A 9,410-nucleotide genomic window follows, 5' to 3' on the forward strand; every position below is an offset into this window, starting at 1 on the left:
GCATGTCAAAAGTTTTGTTTATCATTTTTAGTCGGAAATCATCTACTTACCATCCTTAGGAAATTACCTGCTTATCATTCTTAGTCTAGACACGTCTTGCTGCATTGATTGCATGAATAGTGTATAGACAAAATTCATATCTTAGCGTATCTGCTAAATCATATCTTATCGTATCTATTACCGTAAACTTTGCCTGACATATTCCGTAAATTCCTCCGTAATCTATGAAATCTTTTGATCTATATATATAGATATTCTATGTAGTTAGAATACCACCCGATAGCCAAAAAATCATTTCGTATCGAAAAATCCTTTATCAAATCGTCCGAAATGGAATTCGTCATCAGTTCAAGTTCCTCGGATTCCGAAATGGAATCCCATTCAAGCTCCGAAAGCAGTGTGACTGGAATGGATCAACCAAACAGCCATCATCTATTCTGGATGAATTGGGGATGGGTTCGTAGCCTCCTTAATCATTGGAGACAAGAAGAAGGCGATCCTTTCCATCCACCACATTGCCCTCTTGGCAATGAACCTGAAGCACTTACCGGCGAACCTGTTCGAAACACCATTTTCTCTCATTTCCAGAGTATCTCGTTATGATTATATACTACACCAAATTCTAGATCTTATTTATCCGCTCGTCTGAACCAACAATCACCCAGGTGTAATAGAAGAAGTTAACGAGCTTCGCGCTCGGGTAGTGGCTTTGGAGAATATGGTGCAAAGGTTACAAACACCAGCAGCAGCACCAGCAACATAACAAGTACCACCATCAACAACATCAACAGTACCATTACCACCACCAACAACAACCGCATCGCAAACCTCAACTTCACAATCTGTCCCATGAGCATCGACGTCATACGCCCTGTAGATACTAAGGAATACCACAACGATGAAGTATTGATTCATAACTTCATTGGGAAAACATTCTACGACGATTATGTAATTTCTAAAGTTTATAAATTATCTATCCTAGCCTTAACCATAAATCAAGTGAGTTTAATTTAATATTAACTCATTAAATCTATATTACATCTGAAGAAATATACACATATATTTCCATAAAGACTGTAATAAAATTCTTTTGTACAAAATATTAATTGTGACATTTTTTTAACGGGTAGGTAATACCCAAGAGATATATAAATTCATAATTAATATGTTACATTCTTCGAATCTGATTCAGCAGATCATCCATTATACTCCCTACTTTCACAACAATATACATTCTTTTATAGAAATCAAAACAACCATACTCATTCAAAAATCTAATTACATATTCTGATTTTGAAATCGCCGAATTCAATTCAAGTTATAACCGGTATCATCACTCTTAGATTCTTATATCTTTCAAAGCTATACTTTAACTTCAAAACTGTGTTAGAACATCGTATGTATATTAACGATTATAATCTGTGTTCAAACCCTTCGAAATACCTGAAGACACTTCAAATAATGAACAATCGAGATGATGATCCAACCACATGTTATCCACAGTTACGTACCTGAAAAACTCTTGAAACTAAAGTCATAATTTAACATGTATCCATGTCAGACCTTTTGACATTTACTAGCTAAAATAACTTTTCAATCCCTTCTAAAAATAGACGGTTTTGTCACAGCTCCAGCAAACCAACTTCAATTGTTCAATCGAATAAGCCTTATTATAATGATTACCCCTTCATCATTATTACCGGGGAACCTTTCATATCTCGCCACATTTGCAGTAAACTTATTAACAACTTCATTAATCTTTGATTTTCCGAAAAATCTTTATATTTATCAAAACCCCATCATTTACTCATCTGCATCTTGTAACGAGAATTGCCATACGAATCATCGAAAATTAGCAATCAGTATTTTAAAATCTCGCAGCATGTCTACACCAACAATTATATGTGTCTATCTTCTGGACTTATATACTTTGAATGTGAAGTTTCTGAAAAACACCCTAAACTGCGAACTAGTTCTCGAAATACTGATGAAGCAGCAAAAACTATAAACGACCTTAATAATAAAAAGTTTGATGATAAAGAGTAGTGTGTTAGCAAAGCTCATAAAAAGAGAAGATTTGGTACTGAAAAATACGGATTGAGCAAACCATGAAGAAGGCTGTGGATAAATCACAAGGACGAAATCTACCTTCAAAGAATCCAAATGATTCCATGTCTGCTGAAGTCATTATCGAATACCTTGCTCCTGACTCTAAACCCTTACGGACAATATTCTTCATCATCCTCTGATATTAGAAATTTTAAGATATCATCGTATCTTTCATTATAAATATCCTCCATATTTCTGAAGATATTTCCATAATTATTCTTATCTGAAATCATTTACCTCTTCGTGCTGTCTGTATTACATCATAAAAGAAACTATTTTAGTTTCTAAATTCTGAAACTTTAGAATTTAAAATAGGAATATTTTTGAAGTAGTGTTGGGAACTGAAGCATGAACTAGTATAATATAATGACACTTGATCAACGTGATTATATTACAGTAAGTCATGCTGAGTTTCTAAATGGAACGTGATGATTCACAGATTATAACGTCATCATGTTCTATGTTACGCGACTCTTGTATTCTCTTTAACCTCTAAAATATCAAGAAAATATTTCTTGATGATTCGGCCTTATCCGAGGTATTCTAGTAATTTGACAAGTCAAGATCGTGCCATTACAATTTCCTTCTTAGAACATTAACAATGTTCATTCCGAAATTTATATATGCGAATTCTGGACCATTACAAGCGGTGCTTAATCGCAAGAAGAAGAAACGAAAGGACAAAACTCCGAAATAGAAATTGGGGTATAAATCGCAGCAAATAAAAGAGAGCATTAATTGGGGATGACAATGATTATAGAAGACAGAAGCAGGGACATCGAAATATAAGGGAAGATATAAAACCCAACAACAACCCAGAAATTATAAACCGTATATATCGATGCATATAGCAAAATAAAGACACGGGAGAACAAAAAACACTATAAAACCAAGAGTATAGTAGAAGTAAATAGATTCTTCCGGAGGTAGATGAAAAAGAAGAACGACAGATATGAAAGTGAGGAGTATATCGAGAATCAGCACTGGATGAAGCATATTGACGAATAATTTTAAAGTAAGAATTGAGGGAGAAAGAATAGAAGGTGTGAATTAAAAGGAAACGAAGGAGGTGGATTTATAGTGAAATATCCGACAGAAAAATCGAGATGAATCATCGCATTAAATCGAAGAGGATCATAATTTCCTTAATCATCGAAGAATCAAATCCTATATAGATTACAAAGATTTTCTTTAACCCGGAGATCAACCGTGATGACGTCAAAAGATAAGACGAATCCCTATTTTCTCATTTCACTCTTTTACGATAGCTTCACTCATACGTTTCGAGTAATCGAATTTGTCATAACCCGTCCTTAACCATAAGAACGTGTTAGATAATGTATGATTTCATTGCGAGGTATTGACCTCTATATGCGACATTTTTAAAAGAAAAACTGCATATATTATACATTACAAACCATGATCCTTATTTTTGATACAAGTTTTGGACAATAAAAAGATGATTATCGTTTAGCGATAATCTTCGACTTACAAACTTTACAAATAATGATAACAACACGGTTTCTAGCATATTTTACAACACAGATCCTCGGGTATGCAGTTTTATTTTTGACACAAATATGCGTACGCAAGATCCTGCTCAAATTCAACATGATGCAGCGGAAGCTTTAGAAATCACCTGAGAATAGACATGTTTTAAAAGGTCAACATAAAGTTGGTGAGATATAGGTTTAATGCCGGCAGCAATATATATATATATATATAGACCACAAGATTTCGTATATAAACAGTTTAATAAAAATATTCTAAGTGATTGAGCACTTGGTAACCATACTTAACATTCAATCACGTCGCATATTCCCTTTAATATGAAATCTTACTACACCGTACCAAGTGTTGTTACAAAACGAAGTACTGTGCAACCGTTAAATACTGGTCGTCCAGTCCGGTTGGGGTTGTCAGGCCCGATAGATCTATCAACAGGATTCGCGTTTACAATACCGCTGTAAATATTAGTTACCAAGCTACAGGGAAGTATGCCAGTGGTACAACTCAACGTAGAATATATTTTTCAGTTACTTGTGTCCATAACGTAAAACATAAAATACATGTATTCTCATCCCGAAATATTTAGAGTTTAAAAATGGGACTATATACTCACTGTTGTCTTGAAGATATATATAATTTGACTTGGTCTCCGGTTGATATCACGAACCTATCCATATATAATATATCAATACCTTTTCTTTTTAAACAAATGTCACATATATATACTTGTTATATTTTTAATACTTTGAATAATTCCTTAGTCCGTAGTTAGCAGTTCGTTGTTAGTAATTCAATTTTAATGGTTCATTTTTAGATGTTTAATATACCCGCAATGAAATAAATAAAACCCCCTAACGAAATAAATAAAACCCCATCGTATATGTATTGGTCGAGATTAATCTTGACCCACGGTACCGGTGTTGTCAAATGACGTGTTGCGTACAAACATGGGATCTTATGATTAATCTTCTCGTGTTGTTTGGGGGTGATCCTGAACCATATAAAATTGAATTATAAGTACATATATATAAAATATCATGTTATCTTAGAAATATGTGATTTTATTTAATTTTTCCCAATTAATCCCGAAGTTAAACAAGTCTAGGATAACCAATTTTGTTTCGGTCATAGTTTCTTCGTTACAAATCCGTTTTCGTTGATTCAACTTGCCATCTCCTTGGATCGAGTCCCTCTTTAAGACTATGAACTGAAAATACCTTGGTTTGTATTCAAAATCACACGGCATAGGTGAAACTTTAGTGAAACTTATGAAGTTAAACATTTTCCTTTATGTAAACAACCTTAAATGATTATTTTTCTAAAAATACTTATACTTTGAATTAAATCATGAAATTTTTATGTGTTATCATATTCATAGTAAAAATCATTTTTCCAGAACATAAACCTCCAATTCAAAGTTTAAGATGGTTTTTAATTATCCAACCCAAAACAGCCCCCGGTTACACTCCGACGTCGTAAAAACAGTTTTTAAGGTATTCTTTGAAAAACCAAGTTATACCTTGTTAAATTAGCATGTAATTAAGTTATATTACAGGTCTTGAAGTATTTTAAAAGTTAAGTTAGAAGGATCTATTTAGTTTGCAAATAAGTTTGAAAACTTTCAAACTATGTTCTTGTTGTTAAATTTTTATACCACAAAATAAGATAGCTATATATATATATGAATCGAATAAGGTTATGAACATAGATTCTACCTCAAGTTCCTAGGACAAGGTTGCTGTAAAAGAGGAGTAAGAAGCTAGAACCAAAAGAGTGATGGAAGTGGATGAAAGATTGGAAGTAAGTTTGTGTTCTTGGAAGGTTTTCTTGAAGTGTTTTTGTATGGTTTTCTTATGGTGTTTAAGTAAGGTTTTTGAAGCTAGATCTTCATGGAACTTTGCTGAATGTTTATGGAGTTCTTAGAGCCTTCAAGTAAAAGAGTTAGAGAGTAATTTAAAAGTGAAAATGGTGATCAAAACTTGGTATGGTGATGGCCTTATAAAACGTGACAAAGGGGGGGGGGGCAAGGACAAATTTTAAACTTGTATTCTTGTATAATTATTGAAGGTAAATGTCAAAAAGGAATTCCCTCTTGATGAGGGCAGATATAGGGTTGATTTAAAGTTGATTTGATGTGTATATACCAATAGTAAATACGTATAGAAGCTAGGTATGATACGAGTACTTATACTCTAGATATACGTATAGAAATTTTGTGAAAAATGGAATGAGGATTCAAATATAGCTATCTTTTGTGAATACACTTATATGGTTTTATGTATTTAAGTTCTTAAAAGTGATTAAATACATTACTTATACGATATATGTATAAATATTATAAGTCTTAAGTAATTATGTCAAATAACGTTACGTATGGTTATCGTTTTGAAAACTTAAGTTAGTAGTTTCAAAATATACTTATAACTTGTTGTTATTAATACAAAATGAGATATTAAAACATTCATTAAACATGTTAAATATGTATATATACATATATATACACAAACGTATATTTATCATATATTGTATAGTTCGTGATATCATCGGTCAAACTAGACGGTCAAATGTTGTGTAAATCTCTTTTCGGAAACATAAATCTCAACAATTTGGATTGCTTATCATGTTGGTAAGGTTTAATTTATGTAAATATTAATTTTATAAGTATAGAACGATCGAAAAAGTGCGGGTCGTTACAGAATTATTTTATCCATATTTCTCAATCATGATAAAACCCTATGAATCAACTTATATTCGTCATAATAACATTCTTATTGTTAGCCATGACGACCTCGATCAAATTTCAGGACGAAATTTCTTTAACGGGTAGGTACTGTGACGACCCGAAAATTTCCGACCAAATTTAAACTTAACCTTTATATGTTTCCGACACGATAAGCAGAATTTGTAATGTTGAATCTCAAAAAGTTTGGAACTACATTCATGTAATCAATCACCCTTTGACCGTGTTCGACGATTCACGAACAATTATGAGTATATAGATATATATATAATATATAATATTAACTGAAAACATTAACAAAGTATTAGATATATGATACTTTACATGAACGTATTTGTTTCGATATATTTATCGACAGAATTAAGAGATAATATCAAATGATTGAATTATCAGATACATTATGGTATGATTACGGGCCTATGTTATGAGGTCCACTGTGATTTAAGAAATCTATTCTTTTTGACAACATTCGGAAAATGGTAAAGTGATTTATAAATAAGAACAAATGTGTCAATTAACGGGAACTAGACAAGGGTTAGTGGAAATTCCTGTTTAATTTCCAAGGCATGTTTTATAATATTTTCCTCGTGACCTTGATAAGATAACTATGTTAACTTTCATTTTATTTAATATGAAAATAAGAACGTGGAGTGTAAATAACTTAGATGTTGGATATCGACACGTTAAGTAACTCGACATTTTTCATTAAGATGATTTCATACGTTTATTTAACCTTTGGACTTTATCCCACGCTTCACCAACAGACTGTAATTTAAAAACTTGAAACCTATTATGAATATATATAATTCTACTTTTCTAAAATGTTTTGTGGTATAACGATTTCCATTATTTTAACCTTTTAACAAAATGATTCTTAAATATATTTAGTTTTGGAAAACAAAATTATCATATTTATTTGATTTAGTTTCAAAAGTACAAAAACGTTTTCAGTTTAAAAAGAACTTTATTATTAAAACGTATATATCTTTTATAAATATCTAGAACCACTTTTGACAACTCATTACTTAACCAGTATGATAAAGATAATGATATTTATATTTTATTTTATTAAATACATATAACGATTTAAATTAATATTATATATATTTATACGCGTATTATACGTATATAGTTTTATACTTTTACTATACTTTAACTTTACCTTTACTTTACTTTTATTTTACTTTAACTTTAATAATTCATACTTTAATAATTCACTTTAATAATTCATACTTTAATAATTCACTTTAATAATTCATACTTTAATAATTCATTTTAATAATTCACTTTAATAATTCATACTTTAATAATTCACTTTAATAATTCATACTTTAATAATTCACTTTAATAATTCATACTTTAATAATTCACTTTAATAATTCAAAAATCTATTATAAATAGAATTCAACAGGTTTCATTATTTCATAGAAACTTGAAAATATATTTCTCTAAACTCTCTCAATCGAATTACATATATATATTTTTTTTGTATTATTTCAAGATATTATTAGTATACATAAAATACTACGACGGAGTTATACTCGGACGATTTTAAAATAAGTTTTCAAACGGGATAGAGCTAAGGAAATTATGGGTTATAGCTATGGAGGTTATGGGTATTGATCGAGGGTATTGCTCGTGAGTTCAACCTAACGTTTATCATTTTCAGTGCCGTCATATACATAATTGCTACGAAATACAGTATTGTGAGTTTCATTACTCCCTTTTTATATATATTTTTGGGCTGAGAATACATGCGCTGTTTTATAAATGTTTTACGAAATAGGCACAAGTACTAAAAATAATTCTATGTGGGTTTAAACCAGAAATATACCCTTAGCTTGGTAACATTAAACTACTTGTCTATGTAGGGTAGGCGCGAATCCTAAAGATAGATCTATTGGGCCTGACAAACCCCATCCTGACTATGGGATGCTTTAGTACTTCGAGGTTATTTTAAACACACATGATTTGGTGTACTTCAGAGGGTAAAACATGAATGTTAAGGCTTGTTACCGGGTGCCTACAACTTATAGAATACTTTTAAACACTTGCGAGTGTACGTATATTTATGGAAACTGAAATCTTGTGGTCTATTACTATTACGGAAATGATTGATTATGATAAACTAATGAACTCACCAACCTTTTGGTTGACACTTTAAAGCATGTTTATTCTCAGGTATTAAAGAAATCTTCCGCTGTGCATTAGCTCATTTTAAGGATATTACCTGGAGTCATTCATGACATACTTTGAAAGACGTTGCATTCGAGTCGTTGAGTTCATCAAGATTAATATTAAGTCAATTATAGTTGGATGTAATATGAAATGGTATGCATGCCGTCAATTTTTGATGTAAAGAAAGTTTGTCTTTTAAAAACGAATGCAATATTTGTAAAACGTATCATATAGAGGTCAAATACCTCGCGATGTAATCAACTATTGTGAATCGTCAGGTAAAACGTTCCCCGTAGCATGATATTGTCCGCTTTGCAGAGATAGGGACGTACCCTTGTCTCTCCCGTAGGTTGCTCACGGATTTTTCTTGGCGACCAAACACGACGAGCACTTTCCCAGTAGGTCACCCATCCTGGTAGTGCTCTCGCCTGAGCACGCTTAACTGCAGAGTTCTCATGGGATCTGCTGCGCTTGTGGTCCCAAAACGCGTCATGCTAGGAAAGGTCTCCACACCCTTATAAGGCATGCTTCGTTCCCCTCTCCAACCGATGTGGGACGGATGTAACACGGATGTTAAAATCCTCCCCCTAATGGGACACAGCGTCCTCGCTGTGCACGTTTGGTCCGGGGCCTGGCTCTGATACCATTCTGTAACACCCCAGGTAAAACGTTCCCCGTAGCATGATATTGTCCGCTTTGCAGAGATAGGGACGTACCCTTGTCTCTCCCGTAGGTTGCTCACGGATTTTTCTTGGCGACCAAACACGACGAGCACTTTCCCAGTAGGTCACCCATCCTGGTAGTGCTCTCGCCTGAGCACGCTTAACTGCAGAGTTCTCATGGGATCTGCTGCGCTTGTGGTCCCAAAACGCGT

The sequence above is a fragment of the Rutidosis leptorrhynchoides genome, chromosome 6 (genome assembly GCF_046630445.1).
Source record: "Rutidosis leptorrhynchoides isolate AG116_Rl617_1_P2 chromosome 6, CSIRO_AGI_Rlap_v1, whole genome shotgun sequence".
Taxonomy (NCBI): Eukaryota; Viridiplantae; Streptophyta; class Magnoliopsida; order Asterales; family Asteraceae; genus Rutidosis; species Rutidosis leptorrhynchoides.